We start from the raw sequence: 21,107 nt of genomic DNA on the forward strand, positions 1-21,107 counted from the left end.
GAAAAATTGTAGGTTTTCTCCCATTCAGAATGAGGAGGTGTCCATATGATAACATAAGTAGATAGTAGTAAAAGTAGATGATGACATAAAAAAAAAATTATAAGTGATAAAGATTGAAATAATAGAAAAGAGAATGGATACCGGGAATATGTCAAAGAGACAACAACCCGACCAAAGAGCAGAAAACAACCGAAGACCGCCAACGGGTCTTCAATGCAGCGAGAAAATTCCGCACCCGGAGTCGGGCTTCAGTTGCCCCCTATACAACAATGTATAATTAAGCTAATGAGCAGCTAAATCTGTATAATTTAAATGCATTTCCAGTAGGAGAGACCGATTATACGGTATTAGTTTTTCTCATTGTTGAAGGCCGTACGGTTGCCTATAATTGCTTACATCCACTTCATTTGAATTTTAGTGAATAGTAGTCTCTTTGGCAATCATATCATATCTTATTTTTATAAGGTAAAGCGACATGAATATGAACCCTGATGTGACTAGACCAACACGCTGAGTCGGATTTTGAACGTTCTAGTTCACAAGGTAAAAGGCCGCAGCAAATCCCACGACCTCCCGCACTCTAGACGACCACGCTACCAAGTGACCGCTGATGTGGTCAATTCATTTAATGCATCATAATCATTACTTTAAAATTTTAGTTGGAATTTTTCGAGGTCAGAAAGATTATCAAAAGAGGAAAAAATGTATCGTAAACTTTTCTGAAAATATTTATTTCGTAACTAATGTTAAGTCTCTTTAATATTGAAGAGTTATTCATCTTCCTCTTCACATTTACCGGTCCGTTTTTATTTGACTTATGATTTTTTATTGTCCCGTTTGTATTTTCTCGCCTTATTCTATACCATGTACTATTTTCACTCGATACATAAATATTATTGATTAAACTCTCTGCATTGGAATTTACTGCATGATGTCAAAAGCCAACTCAAAGTATAATAGCATCTAATGAATGGCTTCTATGGAATCTGACCTAAATCTCTTCGAGCTTCCAACTTCGATGCAGTATTGTTAACTAATAAAATGTATTAAGAAAGTTTCAGTTGTACCAATATAGGTAGGATTAAAAAAATGTCTAGACTCGATAGTTATATTGCCTTTCATCATAGTATCTAAACTGAAAATTTCGCTACAATAAAAAAATATTGGTTAAACGCATGCATCAAATAATTTCAGATTTAGTAAAATAATTCATTCTGCCCGAATATTTTGTTCTGTAATTGCAAACTAATGTTTCGCTGGCTTTTTATATACTAATTCATTTGCTGTAAACTTCCTGGTGGTCTAAACACAAATCCAAGATATTTATATTCACGAGTACTTTCTAGTACATGTTCCTTAGACTTAAAATTGTCCTTCTTTATTTCTTTTTCATATTTATAGAACGTTAGAACCTTTAAGTTTAGATTGTTCTTAACTTAATGATTCGTTCCATGTATCACAATGGTTCGTCAACTTTTTGTCTATCCTGCAACATTTATGTCGCGAAAGCAAGACATAGCGATCCTAGATTCTGTCGTCGGCTTCGGCGTCGCGTCGGCGGTGTCAACATTTAGATTCAGTCTGATAAATGGACTTAGTTTTTTTTTTAAAGGTTAGCAATTAGATACAGTCTTAGGTTAAAGTTTTTCAGTCATCAATAACTTTGTCAAACCTTCATGGAATTTTAGGAAATATTAACAGAAGCTTAGTTATGAACAAAAAACAGTATTCAGACCAAATTTTGAAAATACTTATTTTTATTTTTCCGTATTTAAATGATATATGGACTTAGTTTTTTTTTAACAGTTAACAAAAAGATACAGTCTGGGGTTAAAGTTTGTTACTCATCAATTACTTAATCAAACCTTCATAGAATTTAATTAAATTTTGGCAGAAGCTTTTTGACGATTAAGAGATAATGTCTGAAGCAAACTTTTGAAAATATATTTTTTCATTTTCAGTATTTTTCTGATAGATGTACATAGTTTTTTACAGTTAACATTAACAGACAGTCTGGGATTAAACTTGTTTGATATGATAAATTTGTAAACCTTCATTGATTGTTATGAAACTTGGACAGAAGCTAATCTTCAATACCATGGAATAGCATCTAAGAAAAAGTTAGAATTTTGTTTTAAATTCTGTATTTTACTGATAAATGGACTCACTTTTTAAGTCAACATTACACTTTAACACTGACAGCAGCAATCGCAGGCGAGACACAAGATTCAGCGGAACCCCTTGCGAATTTTTTAAAACAATGCTGTAGACCTTTGGCAGATTCTAATATCAAAACAATACCATCTGCATACATAAGACAAGATATTATCTTATGTTGTTGTTAATTGTAGCGGGATCAAAAGTGTTATAAAACAATCTTAACATGAAAGATATTTGAAGAGAATCCTTCATATTGTATGTGCAAATATTGATAAGGCAAGATTTTATTATATTATACATATAAGCACATAGATAATATCTGACTGAAAATATTCAAAAAGTTACTAAATAAATGCATTATGTTGTTAATAGCGATACATCTTGATTACATCTTGCTTCGTCCTCTATTTAGATGAGGGCACCTTATGTCACGCTCAGATACAGAATACTAGTAAGTCGGAACAGTTCCTTGTAAAATCTCAGATCACTGGTTATTCGCGACTGTCCTGACATCATAAACTAAATATTAATTAAAGACGCTGTATAATCTCTAAAATTCCACTTTGTAAGCTTTATAACTTTGATCTAAAGCTAATTTCCCAACAGATATTGATTATTTCGTTTCTGTCTTCTTGTTTTCACTCTGAAGTTTAACTTATTTAAACTCTGAATCTTTGGGGTTTTCAGTCAATTTCTTTCCAGCTGTATTTTTCAACCTATCCCATAGTCTGTTTTTTTGAGAACACATTGCTTTTAATATATACATTTGTGTAGTTGACATGTCATGAAAGTTTGTCGCTTTTGGCCAAATTTAGCCAATTGGTGTTCCTGTAATATTTGAATAAATAAATACCCCTTCCATTGATATAAGTATATTGTTGATGACGGTATTATGACCTCAAGATGACGTTTGGTTATTTATGTTGTTGGGATGCTGTGTCATTGGTATATATCTAACATCTTCGCTTTACATATTTTAGTAGGAAGTACATGAAATTATTATACACTTTATAAATATTCTAAGCACATTACTTGAGAGAAAAGTTTCATATTTGAGACTAGTTTAAAAAAAACCTTTTCTATAAAAAATAGTGGTGTACATTAATCGATTGTCTTTTCATATGGAAGAAAGTGAAATAACAAAAATAACGCACTCCAAGGAAAATTCAAAGCGGAAAGTCCCTCAACAAATGGCATAATCAAAAGCTCAAACACATCAAACGAATGGAAAACAACTGTCATATTCCTGACTTGGTACAGGCATTTCCTTATGTAAAAAATGGTGGATTAAACCTAGTTTATAGCTAGCTAAACCTCTCACTTGTATAAATTTCATTGTATTAGAACGCCATGACTGCCTTATGTTGATGATCGTCATTATATGCAGTGGTCACAGTATTATATGCAGTCATGACAACATTATTTGCACTCGTGACATCATAATATGCAGTGGTCACAGTATTATATGCAGTGGTCACAACATTATATACAGTCGTCACAACATATGCAGTCGTCACAACATTATATGCAGTGGTCACAACGTTATATGCAGTGGTCAGAACATTATATGCCGTGTTCACAACATTATACGTGTTGTGTTGATGAAGGTGATGATCGGTGATGGTGGTTCAAATTCGGTAAACTTCGTAAATTTTATCAGACATTGCCGAATCCGGTCTTAATTGATAATTCCGCGCAAATGAATAGAACAGTTATTGAAGTCAAGTAATTTAATATATTTATATTTATTTATTAAGAAACTACCCCTTTACAACGGGAGCACTTGCAGGCAGGGTACCCACAAATGCGTCTAAGAGCATATACGATGAATAATGTACAATGAAATAGAATACACACAAGACAATATCAGAGATAAAAATTGATACCTTTTAAAACAAGTCATCTTTCATGAAAGACATAACAGCATTATATAAGATAAAATCTCAACATTTAAAGTTCACACCAATCTAATTGCACACGCAAATCACAGTAAGCTTCATTTTCTAAAACCGAAGACCTGTAAGTGTACATTTCACTCAACATCGTTTTACTAAAAATGTCCACATGTTTACTAACATTTGGATCAACATGATAAAAATATTCACCTAGCAATATGTTTATTTTTTCGTAGGACGGTATTCCTGTGAAGCAAAAGTCGGGGAAGTTAGTACTAAGGTACTCATTGATATCGACAAAAGACTTGTTTCGTATTAGGGTATATTCAGAACATTCGAGTACGAAGTGTTCCACGGACTCCTCAGATTTACATGAACACATTTGACAAATGGGAGTCTCGCTCATATTCATTCTATACTGAACTTGATTCACGGGTAAACAGTTTGTTCGTGCTAACAATTTTAACCGTGTAGACTTAAAATCGAGCAAGTTTGACAGATAAGGCTGTCGTACAAAACCCATATTCACTTAAACATGATAATCATTGTTCATATCAATTGCTTGTTTATAAATTAGTAAAATATATTTTCAGTATATTGATGCCGTAATTCAGTTCAAATATAACATGTATTCTTTACACACAGCAAAACTGAAATTCAAGAGTTGTCCCTCTTATTATGACAATAAAAATTGCTCATCGGCATAATGTTGAAGTTTCTATTACCTCTTATGATCCATTCTATTGTAAAATGGGGTTTCTATATAAAAAAATGACACTTCTAAAGTTTGGTCGTCGTTTCAAAAGTGAGGCATTTGCCTCAGTTGCCTCAATTACGCTACGGCCCTGTTTAAAGTGTCTCCATAAAATCATGGAAATTAACAGCTCGTGTTGAATTCTCAGGTGGCAAATACACTGCACAAACATAGAATATATTCGACAAGCATAGTTTATCCTGAAGTTTTATCCATAAAATTCCATCTGTGACATCATCCACCATTTGAATATTAAAGACATCTACAATTTCTTGGCGTATCAGAAATCCGACACCGCCTGATCCATTTCGCACGTATATGAATATTCTTACGGTTATGGCCGTACCATTTATATCCTTTTATATTTATACTATTTAGAATTTATTTAATGTGTTTCACCAATGCCCAATATATCCACATCAAGAGAATTAATACAAGCCACTAAAAGATTATATTTATCAATTCTAAAATCATCATTCCATCCGTTTACATTCCAAAATCCGCATCGAACCTAACTACTATTATAGAGTTTAGTGCTTTTTCATATCCTGTCTTTTTTGTATTGTTATTCTGCATACTTTTCTTAGTCCACTGCACGAGATTTGAAGGGAGAGGATTGAGTGTTGAAACTAGTTAATCCCACCAAATGCTCGCGGAGTCATGAACCTCGTCAATAGTGGTCTTTAGTCATGATACCACAATGTGTTGTCCTTTATAAGTATAAAAAGAAGGAGCTGTGGTATGAATGCCAACGAGACAACTATCCACCAGTGTTCAAATGACGTGGATATTAACTTGTAGGGATGTCAACGAGTACTCGAGTACTCGAGTATCGCTCGGTAATACCGAGTATCGAATACCAAAATGATACTCGAGTAATCGGTTTCCTGTATGAATGTTGTTGCCTTCTTAAAGAAAAAAATATTTTAATTAAAAGCGCCTCCCGGGTAATTAAATATTAATCAAAATTAAAATACGCTTCGATCGTTTTCGTTTAATTATCATTTAAATTTCCCTAGAACAGATGTAGGCTGTGAACAGGAGCACATTTCTATAAGGCTTACACTATAAGGCTTACACTTTTAGCTTATCGTGTCTTAGTCATTCCACCACCTCTCTACCGTCAGAGCAAATATTTTCATCAGAATGACTGTTAGTTACGTAACAAAGTTCAAGAAAAATTTGAAAAGATAATATTTCTTAATAAGAACAAATTCGTTGCACTCAGTATCGACCCTCAGAGAATGGTTAAAGGCGTCAGTAAGTTCTAATCATCACCCCCTTTGTTGATCATTAAATGTGCTTTTTCACGATTCACAAATACTATTGTTTGAGTAAACATTTTTGTATAGATGTTTATTAATTAATTGATTAGATTATTGCCAGTTTACATAATTAGAGGATGTAGTAATTAAGTATTAATTAATGTATAAAATTCCTGGGACTACTATCTAGTCCTAAGTAATAATGTTGAGGGTTTTACGTCCATAAGACAACGACCCACAATAAGTAAAATGGGACTAATTTTGTGTTTCCATTTGTAGATGTTTTTTCCGAGCGAGTACTCGAGTATCGCTCGGTAAATCTAACAAGTACTTGATTAGTAAATCTTCACCGAGTTGACATCCCTAATATTAAGCATTTATAGGTCATCGCACGGCCTTCAAAAATGATTAACCCCATCTCGTATAGTCGGCTATAAAACGCGCCGACATGAAAAATGTGAAACAATTCAAACGAGAAATTATTTGGATGTTGATGACAGATATTTGATATTTTCTGTAATATTTATTTTCTTCTTTGTAGACTCGAGGACGATTCATATTTCAGGGCTTGTGTTTCCTATCACGATTTACTTGATAGAGGGTTGCTGCTCACAAGGAAGCTATTAAAGCAAGTGTTCAAAGTGGTGAAATTGAAATCACTTCGTAAATGTTTTGGACGCCATCACGAGTTGGTTGACCGTTATGGAATATTTGTTTCACAGATGACGACAGATATGTTCCAATTGTCGTAACTACAATCTAGTCACCTTTCTCCCGAATGTGACGTACCGAATTAGACATATCAACGGGTTTGTACTAACATGAGCAACACGACGGGTGTCATATGTGGAACAGGATCTGCTTACCCTTCCAGAGCACATGAGACCACCCATAGTTTTTGTTGGGGTTCGTGTTGCTCAGTCTTTGGTTTTCTTTGTTGTTTTGTGTACTGTTGTTTGTCTTTTTGCCTTTTTTTTTAGCCATGGCGTTGTCAGTTTATTTTCGAATTATGAGTTTTAATGCACGTCCCTTTGGCATCCTTTGCCTCTCTTTCTCTTGACATGCTTGTATTTAATACACACTCGTCTATTGTTGCAAATGATATGCTGACTTGCAGATGTCTTTGTATTATTGAGTCGTTGGGTTGCTGTCTTATTGACGTTTACCAATATCTCCTCTTGTTTATTTTTATTTATATTTATTACCTGATGTACTAACAGAACCATCCCAAGTTACTATGGTAGACGTTGCATATCCCATCTGGACATAATAAAAGACAGGATTTCTTCCATTGCATGAATAACTTGTGATTTCTAACCTTGTTACAGCAGGAGCTGGTCCTCCTTTAGTTGCATGCCATAAAGACATCGAAAGAATAAGAATTGATACTAATTCCTACAAAAAGTTGACCAAATTCAGATACAGTATTTGCAAAACATAATATTAATGGAAGTTTGCAATATCCTAGCATCTCTAAAGGAAATCGAATCGATTCAGACAATTTGATTCGACAAGGATTTAATAATGCATATAAATAAATAATAATATATTATAATGCATATAATTTCAATGTTTTGGAAATAGAGGAATATTATGTAGGTAGGATCAGAAAAAAAAACTTTGTTCTTCTGCATGAAGCACATCAACCGATCACTGAAGCAAAGTTAATGCAATGGGTGTTAGTATTTATAGCTCGAACTCTCCAGTTCTTAATGTCCAATAACGTCTTCGTATGTCAAAGTTCTCGATAGTGAAAAAAAGCCGATAAAAACCTTCTTTTAGGCTTTCACTAGAAATCGTGTTACTTTAGGCTAGCTCTTTATCTTAACGTTGTTTAAGACAATCCCAAAGTCATCCGTACTCTAAGTACTCTAACTCATTTTCCGACATGTCCGTAAACGTTTTCCTTCTTTGATTTAGTCAAGCGATTAATAATTTAGTCACAATCTCTCGAGCGTTTTCAATCTTGCATGTTGCCACTTGTTTATAAAGCCAGCTAATTTTCATAACCCAGACATTTTTTTAACAGAGTAACATACTTTAGTTTCTCGCGTTCCTGGTGCTCTTAGGGGATAGCAAATTGTAAGAAGGTCGAAGAAAAAGCACCGACAAGAAGACAATTTTATGGTGAAGGAATTTTCACGACAAAGCTAGTTTTTAACCTAAAGTTGAATTTATTGTGTGTGTACATGTATGTGTGTGTTTTTGTTTTATGTTTGGTGCTTGGTCACTGACAGGTTTTTAAAAAGGTTGTAACTAAGTAATGCTATATGGATCCAGAGGGGCGCTAGTTATTTTAGAAACTTGACAAGATAGTTCAATAGATATAAGAAGATGTGGTATAAGTGCCAATGAGACAACTCTCCATCCAAGTAACAATTTGTAAAAGTAAACCATTATAGGTCAAAGTACGGCCTTCAACACGGAGCCTTGGCTCACACCGAACAGCAAGCTATAAAGGGCCCCAAAAATTACTAGTGTAAAACCATTCAAACAGGAAAACCAACGGTCTAATCTATATAAAAAATTCGTAAGGGTTCCGCGGAACCCAGTGTCTCGCCTACTTTTGCTGTTAATCGCAGGCTCAACAAAAATGAGGAAAAAAATTAATAACAATATTCCTTTCGATACAATCTTTTGATTGTAAGAAGCTTCTGTCCAAGTTTGGTAAAAATCCAGGATAGTTTATGAATCTAATAAATGTTTTAAATCTTTAACTGCAGACTGTATGTTATGTTAACTGGAAGAAAAACTAAGTCCATTTATAAGTAAAATACGGATAAACAGGTACAAAATTTTAACAAAGTTTCCTTCTAGATACTAGCTTTTGATCATAAACAAGCTTCTGACCAAGTTTGGTACAAATCCAGGATAGTTTAAGAAAGTTTTTAATTTTTAAAAACTTTAACCACAGAGTGAATGTAATGTTAACTGGCAGAAAAACTAAGTCCATTTATAAGTTAAATACGGAAAAAATGGAATTTTGTTTTTTACAAATTTACTTCTGGATACTATCTTATGATCATAAACAACTTCTGTCCATGTTTGGTAGAAATCCAGGCTAGTTTAAGAAAGTTATTAAAATTTTAAAAACTTTAACCACAGAGTGAATGTAATGTTTCCTGGCAGAAAAAACTAAGTCCATTTATAAGTAAAATACGGAAAAACAAGATTTTTTTTTTACAAAATTTAATTCTGGATACTATCTCAGTATGATCATAAACAAGCTTCTTTCCAAGTTTGGTAGAAATCCAGGATAGTTTAAGAAAGTTATTAAAATTTCAACTGAAAACTTTAACCACAGAGTGAATATTTGTGGACCGCCGACGACGACGACGACGACGACGCCGACGGAATGTAGGATCGCTATGTCTCGCTTTTTCGACAAAAGTCGAAGGCTCGACAAAAACGAAAAGCGAGAAACACGTATGAACCACATCAACAAACGACAACCACTGAACATTAGGTTTCTGACTTAGGACAGGTGCAAACAAATGCAGCAGGTTTAAACGTTTTAATAGGCCCCAAACTTCACCTTAACCTGAAACAATAGTGTAACATCACAACAAACAAAGACACACTATAAAATATCAATTGAAATGGCTTAACTCAATCAAAAGACATATTAACAAAAACAAGTGAACATACACTGAACGAATAAATTTGATCTATGACACAATGTAAATACAAAATTAATTAAAAAAAAAGGGGTGAGATGTAAAACAATATCAGAAAGACAACCATAACCTTGGACAAAATGCCGCCAAATAAAATAACGTACACAGGTAAATAAAAATAATTTTGTTGTAAGGTATACATGGAGTACGGAAATATTTATTACAAAATAAATAATTTTGTTGTTCATAGTACGAGAACAGAGGTGAAAATTTATCGTCATACCAAATACTTATAAAAGATGGTATATATTAAAAATAGTAAGACGAGATATAACACTAAATAAGTAAAGTTAACATTAAATAACAAAACTGCATTACACATTGTATAAACAGGTCAAATTAACATGAAAGTACGATTTGGGAATACTCGCAGTTACTGAAAGCTAGTTAAAAGCCAAAAACAATTAATAATAAAAAAATCATGCATCAGAGACTAAAATCAACTAAAACACATCCCAGGGATTTAGTGTTTTAACGTCATGGACAGTCAAAGAAGACATGACTTGTGCAATGCCAAAATAAAAGTATCGACAGGCAGTAGGAGAATTAGGAGTTAACATTTTAATAAATATGTATAATGTTATATATAGATAGAGTAATCTCTATATAGAAAATGAACGTGGATGTGTATTTATACATCCCAAGAAACCGTTTGAAAAGAATACAAATTTAGTTATGTCTTAATTTGCTGATGACAAAATCGATATTTGTTAAAGTATGTTACCTCCTGGAAATAAACGATCCAACTGCATACAATCCTTTTTGTATTCTCGCTGCATTATAGTCCTTTGCGTTGATGCGGTGTAAAGCAAGCACCAATCAATTCACGTATACACAATAGCTACTTAAAATATAATTTGCCAAACAAATATAAAATTTAAAACAATGTTTCCTTATAAAACCAAATAACTGTCTAAAAAATATAATTATCTACACCGGTAACAACAGAAAGTTCGCGTTAGTCAAACATGTCTAGGTCATTCATTTATAGATTGAAAAATATCCCAATTACTCAAGTGAGGGAAGAAAGGTGAATAATATATTAACCAAAGACCCCTAAAACAACCATGATTGTTTAAAAGAAACGATTATCACTTAAAAGAAAAAAATTATTTATTGCTTTTTTTATTCTTTGGAAATTAAGATTAGTTAAGAGTGGTTAGATATTTTGTGATGTCTTTTCATCTCAAAATATCTACCCACTCATACTCATAAAATGTTTAATAGTTATAATAATAGTATATATGAATAAAGTATACGAATTAGTACACATAAATCGTCCCAAAAAAGAATTTACGGGATATACAAATATATGTGCAGTATTATAACCAGATAATTTTGCCAACTACATAACGAAAAGTCAACTATACATAACAATAATTACTGACATGTTACATGTATGTAGTGAACTGCTGGGAGTTGGGAAGCATTCGCATGTAATTTTTTGGTGAAATATCTCAATTCTTATACTACTTATAGGAACTTTTGAATTATCATAGGAAATAATGCATAGTATTCATCTACTATGTGCAAATGTATGCTTCGTGTTGTCACGTGACATGATTTATAACATACTATTGGAAGATTCCTGTTTGATAAATTAAGAAATTATTATTAAGAAACTAAGGTTCGAACTCGCTCAGGTTCTTTCAGTTGTTCTAAGATGCATTTGGCTATATTTCTAAATCAATTTTGATCATATTAAAGCTCCTAACATTTATACGTATTCATGCGTCCCTGGTTTTAAAGTTTACGTTTGAGCGTCCCTCAGGCAAAGTTGTTATTAGATGAATTAATTTATTTTAGGTCTATTTGATCATAGAGACCTTACATTTCTACGTATTCATACATCCCTGGATTTCAAAAGTTTAGATTTTAGCGTCCTGAGAAAGGTAAATCCAAAAAAGAACGGAAGCACTAAATTTATTAAGTGTTTATTTTTATTTGATACGTTTTACGGTTAATACTTCTAAATGAAAAAGTTTAACTGCGTTTTAAGCACGTTCCAATGAGCTAAAATATATTCCAAATGTAAATGCTATTTCAACAACCATATTTGACTGCTTTTGAAATACGTTTACACTAATTGTTTCAAGACAAATCTTTATTTACTGAATGACGAGTTTTCCTAAGGAAGACTTCTGTATGTACTTATTTCTATAAAAAAAAATTAAGATATGTAATAACACATATTTCTTTTTAATATTTGTACATGTGATCAGAATGTAGTCGTCAAATATGATGCCCTGTGAAGGGAGAATTTCAACTCCTTTAGAAGGTCTGTAGGTGGTCTATTGTAAGTGACAGTCTTACTTCCCGCACTTCCTCACGGTCGAACAAATTTACAAAAGCAAAACATTGTTTTAATTCATAATGTGTTCTCGTCTTAATTATGCATGAAATAAGCACAATAAATAAATCATTCTATTCTTGTAAAAAAACTTACCACTCTCCGACTCCACTTGAAACAATCAACAGCTGTTGCTATAAATGGTTCAATATTTTGATTTGTTGATGTTCGAAAGGGAAGGGATCATATTTCGTACATGGATCAGATTTTACATAACATGTTGAAAAATCAATGCTTCGTTAGAAATTTTTAAAAAGATATTTATTTTCCATGAAGTACTTTAAGTAGAAACAAATCCAAATCTGAGACTGGAAAGGTAAAATATTTAATGTAAGCATCATTGTTTTTTATTCTTCCAAAAAATACATTTAGTTTTGCTTACCTGGTTTTACTTAATTAATCTACACCATCGACGATCAATGGGTTCTGGTTTTATTTAAGGTACGGAATTATCGTCCACCTTCTAAAATTCGCAAGAAATAAAATGTCAAAAGTCATCTACAAATCTCTTTCTTTTTTATTGTAAATCTTTCAGCACTATATTGAAAAAGCTGTGACGCAAATTTTGGTACTTTCAAACCTACCACTTATAATGCAGACATTTTAATATATTATAGAAAAACACATTTCAATGACGACAAAACTGACAAGAGCTCTTACAACTGTTAAAGGGGCATTACCTACCAATTCGACAAAGAAAAATTACGATTTTTTTTTTTTTGCAAACATTTATAAAAGAGGAGTAAAGGGATAATATTTCGCCATTAGCAGTCAGTTTTTTTCAATTTCGTCAAAATCAGCTTTAAAAAAAACATTTATGTATTATTGATATGCAAGTCAATAATTCAACCCATTTAAATCCGTATGCATGCAACATTTAGTTTGAGATTTATGCGCATGTATTCAGCATGTGGTGATCAGCATGTTTATTCAATAAAAAGAAAAGTATGTCAACATTGAAAAGTGAAACAAGGGAGAGTCAGACACTAGGAATAACCATTATGTGAATGATCAGACCCACAAAAAATAATCGTTCGTATGCAGGTAAAACGATAATTCACAAATATTTTTAACCTATAACATGAAATCAAACAGACCTTCCGACAGCTGAGTGTAACAGGATCTGTAGAACTTACAGTTTTTCTTCTTTCTAAGGTTATACAATCGCCAATATAAAAATAAGGAGATGAGGTATGATTGCCAATGAGACAACATCCACCAAAGTTCAAATAAAGTGGATGTAAGCAATTATAGGCAACCGTACGGCCTTCAACAATGAGAAAACCCCATACCGTATAGTCGGATATAAAAGGCTCCGACATGAAAAATATGAAACAATTCAATTGAGAAAACTAACGGCCGAATTTGTAACAAAACAATAAACTAAAAACATATACTATTATGACAGACATGAACCAACGAAAACCACTGAACTTCAGGCTCCTGACTTGGGACAGGCACATAAAGAATGTGGCGGGGTTAAACATGTTTGTGAACGCTCAACTTTCCCATAATCTGGGACAGTGGTGTAACAGCACAACACCAGAACAAACTATAAAAATCAGTTGAAAAAGGCTCAACTCATCAGATCGATACAAAGCAGAAAAACATCAAACAGACTGGACGTGGCATGGTATTTATCCATCCCTCATCCATAACAACAAAAAGGACACTGAGTACGTGACAGATCAGAGAGTACTCGCAGTTACTGACAGCTGGTTTAAAGCCAATAGCAACTAATAAAAAAATCCTGTATCAATCGGTACACATCCAACATCCAATGGATTTAGTGTAAACACGTCATTAACAGTCAGAGAAAAACATGACCTTGTGCAATGCCTAAATAAAATTATCGACAGATTGTAGTACCTTCAAAGTGCATTTGTGTATGACAAAACTATTTCGTATGATTTTGATTTACTGATATCAAAATCAATATTTGTATCAAAAAAACAATATTCAAAGATCTAATTAGTGTTGAATTTGTAACCTTTTAGAATAAGTTTATTTAAAGGATTGATAAGTTTAACCGGATCGTATATAACTTTCCGGGCTCGGTAAATAACATCACCGTAAAATTTAGGATGTGATATTCCGTCTGAAATAAGTTTTTTACAGGTACAGCCAAACTTGCAAACCAAATCTTTGTATATATATGGAAAAATTTAGTAAAGGTTTTAAATAATTTGTGATAACGAAATCTCTGACTTAATAATTTACCAGTAATACATAGATTACGCTCAGTGAAATCCAAAACGTCACTACAGACACGGGCATAACGAACGAGTTGGGATATATAAACACCTTAAGATGGTGCCAGAGGAACATCACCGTCCAAAAAAGGAAACTTAACAATAGGGAAAGAAAAATCATCTCTTTTGTCGTAAAATTTTGTGTAGAGTTTCTTGTGTAAAACTGAAATATCTATGTCTAGGAAAGGACACTTATTGCTGTTAATATTTGATTTATTTAAAGTAAGTTGCTGTGGGTAATTTTCGGCAGTATAATTAGAGTATTCTTGATTATTTAACGAAAAAATATCATCAAGATAACGGTAAGTTTTGTTGAATTTATCAATTAAATGGAATTTAGACGGGTCTTTACTGAGTTGTGCCATAAACTGTGATTGATAATAGTACAGGAACAAGTCTGCTATTAAAGAGGCACAATTGGTGCCCATAGGAATACCTACAATTTGTCGATAAACTTTATTGCCGAAACGTACATACATGTTGTCAAGGAGAAAATTTATGACTGTTATCATCACATTACACCTCCAGTAAGTATATCTAGCATATTTACCTTTCTCGTTTGAGAAAAAGGCTTTATATGAGTTGCAGCAAATAAATTTGCAATTAGATTTATCGAACGACCATTTAATTAACTAGGAAAACTTTTGTTTGATAAGATTATGTGGAAGTGTAGTGCAAGGAGGTTATATGAGTCTCATATAACCTTCTTGTGTAGTGTAGAGAGTGGAAAAGTCAAAACTGTCAACCGAATCAAAAGGACCATCACAAGCACGTTATTTATCTAAAACATCCAAAGAATTTTTTACACTCCAAAAATGGTTAATTCCACTTTTTTCATATGTTTTATTACAAAAATTTATGATCAGTTCTTTGATAGTAGTTAAGGAACTCGTTAAAAGCACTGAAATTCAAGTAGTAGAATACTAAACTAGAGTTGTTGTCTGTCTTTGATAGTCAATTTGTAAGGAAAATTGCATATGTTCAATTCTGGCATCAAACTAAAGAGTGTAATACTAGGAAAACGCGCGAACCAAATTCTATTGATAAAGGTAATATTTGAGAAATTAATGAACACTATGCAGTATGAGTTTTACTCATTGTTGAAGGCCGTTCGGTGACCTATATGTAGTTGCTAACTTATACGTCATTTTGTCTCTGGTGGAGAGTTGTCTCATTGTCAATCATGATTGTATCACATCTTCTAAGGTTTATATATACATATTTACCATATAAAAAGGGAGAAAGTAATATCTTGTAATGTACATACTTTTTATTATATCCAGCTAATGAAGATATTATAAGGTATGTAATAAAAAAAATCAAGAACGTACTTTAACAAAAACAAGACAAAAACGATATTGCTCTAACAAGCAAAGAAGTATTGCATTTATAATATATATATATACATATGACAACTGCAACAGTTTATCATCCTTAAAACTGTACATTTGTTTGTAATTGAAAATTACATTGAATTAAGTGTTGATCTATTATTATAAACTATGTTGAAATTCTTCATCCTAAATTTGTTTTATCAGGAAAGCTAGTTGAAACTTTTATTGGAATTTAGTGTTAATTGCAACAGTTTTGAAACTGTTGATCCCAATAATTTCCATTGCGAAGTTTAAGGGTAGCAGTACAGATATTCTTTTTTTCGCATCTATATCTCCATCCAGTAATGATCCTACCCCAACCGGTGTACCTTTCAACTTCAGTACAATCCCTTGAGGCATTCTGAAAAAAAATGTATATTATTGAATGTGATTTAGGATGATTATGATTTTTAGACAAAAATTGAGGTTAAATTGTCAGTTGTTTTGATCTTTCGGTTCCAGCTTAAAAATACCCCCAAGCTATAAAGTAATTATATAACTGTATACAGAATTGATTCAACAGAAACAAAAACTAGACTAAAAACAGGTTACATATTCTTCGGAAGCGTCTTTTGTTTGTTGGTACAAAGCAGTCAATAATGGTGTCGTTATTTGACGTAAATACTGTACCCAGATACCGAAAACTGAGATTACACGTTATATTACGTTCATACCTACTACGCCTTGTGAAAAAAGATTGTAAACGAACACCACAATGTTCCTACTATATAACAGTGCAAATTTTGTTCCTTCCATACCTGCATCCAGTAAATGAATGAATGAAATCTACTACAAGGTACTGTCGATGATATTAGAGCCAAAAAAGGCATGATTTCATAATAGCAGATTAAGTAAGTACTTTAATATAAATAAGAAGATGTGGTATGAGTGCCAAAGAGACAACTATCCATCCAAGTCACAATGTGTAAAAAGTAAACAATTATAGGTCAAAGTACGGCCTTCAACACGGAGCCTTGGCTCACACCAAACAGCAAGCTATAAAAGGGCCCCAAAAAGACTAGTGTAAAACAATTCAAACAGGAAAACCAACGGTCTAATCTATATAAAAAACGAGAAACGAGAAACACTTATGAACCACACCAACAAACGAAAACCACTGAACAACAGACTTTAAGCATACTATTAGCAACTGTGAGCATTCTTTGAAATGATACTTTCACCTGCACCTGTTTTTTTTTGTTTTTTTTTTATTGTTGTCTTAGATTTAAGTGCTTTTTCTAAGCCTGTCATTTCTGTATTGTTATTCTGCATACTTTTCTTATTCTACTGTTCTATGTCATCGCACGGTCTTCAAAATTGATAAACCCCATCTCGTATATTCAGCATGAAAAGGCACCGACATGAAAAATGTGAAACAATTCAAACTAGAAATTATTTGGATGTTGAAGACAGATATTTGATATTCTTTTTAATATTTATTCTCTTCTTTTTAGACTCGAGGATGATTCATATTTTGACATACTTGTATTAAATAGACACTCGTCTATTGTTGAAAACCACATGCTGACTTGCAGATTGTAGAACAAATGACAAATGATATCCATCCATGACACAAAATCAGTACATTAACAGCAAAAATACACAAAAAGCAAAGGAATATTTTGTCTTTATATTTTTTGGTCGTTGGGTTGCTGTCTATTGACGTTCACCAATATCTCCTCTTGTTTATTTTTATTTTTATTTATCTTTATTTGTTTGTACTTACAGAGCCATCCCAAGTTACTATGGTAGACGTTGCATATCCCATCTGGACATAATAAAAGACAGGATTTCTTCCATTGCATGAATGACTTATGATTTCTAATCTTGTAACAGCAGGAGCTGGTCCACCTTCAGTTGCATGCCATAAAGACATCGAAAGAATAAGAATTGCTACTAATTCCTACAAAAAAATTGACCAATATCAGATCCAGTCTGAATCGTGCAATATTTGCCAAAAAATGATATGAATGGAAGTTTTCAATATCCTAGCATCTCTAAAGGAAATCGAATCGATTCAGACAGTTTGATTAGACAAGGATTGGATAATGTATATATATATATAAATAATGGTCTTCCAAATACCGTTTCGATTCCTAACATCACTGAAGAGACATTAATTGTCGAAATCTGGATATGGTGTACTAATTTTTGCACCTTTTGTTTGCGGTATACCATCTTTTCCGCAAGTTTATTGTTTCCTGTTTGGTATTAAATTAATAGTTAAGATCCATTTTGTTACATCTGGTGATCCGTTTATTTGGCAATCGCCAATGGTAGTCAGCAGGGTTTAAGAACATCCATTGTTCGACCTGCTAGTCAAATGCGTTTTGTTAAAATATACTTTTTCACTTTTTTGGTCTTTTGGAAAATGTTGTTTGTGCTGTATTTAGACCCCTCTACCAAGAAATTTGTTTTGCATGCACACGTATAAAAATTACGGTTTTTATCCAACGCAATCATAGGTTTGAACGTTGTTTTCAATTTAGACTTGTTTATATTTTTTCGTTTGGGCTCGTATTATATTTTCCTTCGGGCTTATATGATCCGTTCATCCTATTTCGACTCTTCAAAATTCAAGAGTCTATCCGAAATTGAGGTAAATTATATTGTCTTCCAAATACCGTTTCGATTCCTAACATCACTGAAGAGACATTAATTGTCGAAATCCGGATATGATGTACTAATTTTTGCACCTTTTGTTTGCGGAATACCATCTTTTCCGCAAGTTTATTGTCTCCTGTTTGGTATTAAATTAAATAGTTAAGATCCATTTAGTTACATCTGGTGATCCGTTTATTTGGCAATCGCCAATGGCAGTCAGCAGGGTCTAAGAACATCCGTTGTTCGACCTGCTAGTCAAATGCGTTTTGTTAAAATATACTTTTTCACTTTTTTGGTCTTTTGGAAAATGTTGTTTGTGCTGTATTTAGACCCCTCTACCAAGAAATTTGTTTTGCATGCACACGTATAAAAATTGCGGTTTTTATCCAACGCAATCATAGGTTTGAACGTTGTTTTCAATTTAGACTTGTTAATATAAATAATAATATATCATAATGCATATAATTTCAATGTTTTGGAAATAGAGGAATATTATATACATGTAGATAGGATAAGAAAAAAAAACTTTGTTCGTCTGCATAAAGCACATCAACCGATCCCTGAAACAAAGTTACAGCAGGGAGCGTTAGTATTCATAGCTCGAACTCACCAGGTTCTAACGACCAGTAATGTCGTCGTAGGTCAAAGTTCTCGATAGCGAAAAAAACCCTGATAAGAATCTTTTAAGACTTTAACTAGAAATCGTTTTACTTTAGAGTAGCTCTTTATCTTAACTTTGTTTGTAAATTCTTACTCTAAGTACTCTAACTCATTTTCCGACATGTCCGTCAACGTTATCATTCTTTGATTTAGTCAAGCCATTAATAATTAAGTCACAATCTCTCGAGCGTTTTCGATCTTTCATACTGCCACTTCTTTATAAAGCCAGATAATTTTCATAACCCGGATTTTTTTAACAGAGTAACATACTGTAGTTTCCCGCGAGGGCTAGCAAATTGTAAGATTGTGGAAGAAAAAGCACTGATAAGAAGACAATTTTAAGGTGAAGGAATTTTCACGACAAAGCTATGTTTTAACTTAAAGTTTAAGTTGAGTTGGGAAAATTTGTAAAAATATTAAGTGTATAATTTTGGTTTTTAATTGCAGAATTTCACTACGTTCCATCAATTTTCCAAAATTTACCTCGCGGCGTATACAGATACACTTTCAAAAATAACTTTGACGTTTCGCGCGAGATTAAAAAAAAACTAAAGACAACTATTATCTATTCACTGTTCTCTATTCTAATTAGTGATCTGCAAAAAGTCTCAATGAACCCTTAGAAAAAGAAGTTATTTATGAAAATTTACACAAGACAACAATACTAGTAAAATACTAGGAAACAACAAGTTTTCCAAAGGAAAAAAACGTTTTAAATGATGTTCTTCATCTTGACAATATTGCTAAAGATATTCAAGATTTTACAACTTACAGCAGAATTAAAGCCCTTCAGCTTAATTAATGTCTTCTAAGTAAGCGACAGAAATCAATAGATAACTTAAAGGATGAGAACTACTATAAAGTCCCCACTCTCTGACTGACAAAGAACTTTATAATAATAGCATCTGTTAAAACCCCTTAATCACAGGACGTTGTGTCGACTTTTGTAAGAACACCATAATTTCAATTTATTTTTCATGACTACATTAATGATATATATTAAAGACATGCATGCATTAAATCATGATTTCCATATATTTGAGATGTGAATATTGTCAGGTTCGTGAAAATAAAAGGAAATACGTTACCAAGTTGAAAAAATTCATCTTTTAAATGAATCTGAAATGAAATTTTAAAACATTTAAGAATTAAAGATAAATACCACTTGAATTTTAAACCATTCGAAGTTTAATCACCACCAATTAATGCTTTTGTTTTTCGTTTTACAAACATATTCAATTTAAAAAGTTTTCAATTAAAACAGTAATTGACTGTGTGTGTACATGTATGTCAGGGGCGGATCCAGAATTTAAAAAGGGCTGGGGGGGGGGGGGCGTAATTCCTGAAAACAGAAGATACATTTTTTGGACGATTTTATGTTAAAAGAAATATACATTTTCCAATCAAAAAGTGGGGTGTTCGCTCTCTACGCCCCTCCACTGTTTTTGTGTGTTTTAATGTTGGGCGTATGGTAAGGGCGACGGTGTGTGTTAAAAGTTTTTCCGCTGCGAAAAGCGAAAACCTAGCGCTATCATCCTTTTCGAAACTTGAAAATATAGTTAAAGTATGTCTTCCCTTATAATCGCTGCGGTAAGGTACTTTTCGTTAATGCAGTACAAACACCAATCAATCCACGTATGTACAATTATAGCTACTTCAAATATAATAATTCAATCAAATAAAAAATTTAAAACAACGTTTGCTTGTAAAACCAAATAACTGTCTTAGTATAATCATAAATGTATAAAAGATAAAGACAAAACATTAACTGTACCTTGCCTCTGAGATTTATCGAAGTGCACTGAATACCTCGGTTAAATATTTTTAAAGAAAATTTGTTTCATTTTTAGCTTTTTAACTGTGAAAGGAAACCACAAGATCCTGTTGTTGTTTTTTTGTTTTTATCTATTTGTAATTATCTGTTTTATCGAATGTTATCACGTGTTCTTTAATAATGAATATGATCTCAAATTTAAACAAACAGATTTTTGTCTGGTAAGACGTTAAACAGATGTTTGAACTAAATATACAAGATCATACAAGATAAATCGATATTATCAACCCTGCCTTATTTTGGATTATAAAAATTTATTTCAGCCTCAAAATTATGTTTTTAT

At 32.6% G+C, this 21,107-nt stretch overlaps 2 long non-coding RNA genes across 2 annotated transcripts; both read right to left on the reverse strand.

Moving 5' to 3' along the window:
• Positions 1-3,895: 3,895 nt before the first annotated feature.
• On the reverse strand, positions 3,896-12,251 carry LOC127704777 (uncharacterized). Its single transcript, XR_007983493.1, has 4 exons — positions 12,198-12,251; positions 10,476-10,595; positions 7,293-7,469; positions 3,896-5,519 (listed from the first exon to the last, which is right to left on the reverse strand). It is a non-coding gene; the product is annotated as an uncharacterized LOC127704777 (long non-coding RNA).
• A 3,354-nt stretch (positions 12,252-15,605) lies between these two features.
• LOC127704772 (uncharacterized) lies at positions 15,606-20,899 on the reverse strand. The gene is made up of 4 exons (XR_007983487.1): positions 20,765-20,899; positions 20,079-20,109; positions 17,453-17,629; positions 15,606-16,087 (listed from the first exon to the last, which is right to left on the reverse strand). It is a non-coding gene; the product is annotated as an uncharacterized LOC127704772 (long non-coding RNA).
• Positions 20,900-21,107: the final 208 nt, after the last annotated feature.

Source organism: Mytilus californianus, unplaced genomic scaffold (genome assembly GCF_021869535.1).
Source record: "Mytilus californianus isolate M0D057914Y unplaced genomic scaffold, xbMytCali1.0.p SCAF_6, whole genome shotgun sequence".
Lineage (NCBI taxonomy): Eukaryota > Metazoa > Mollusca > Bivalvia > Mytilida > Mytilidae > Mytilus > Mytilus californianus.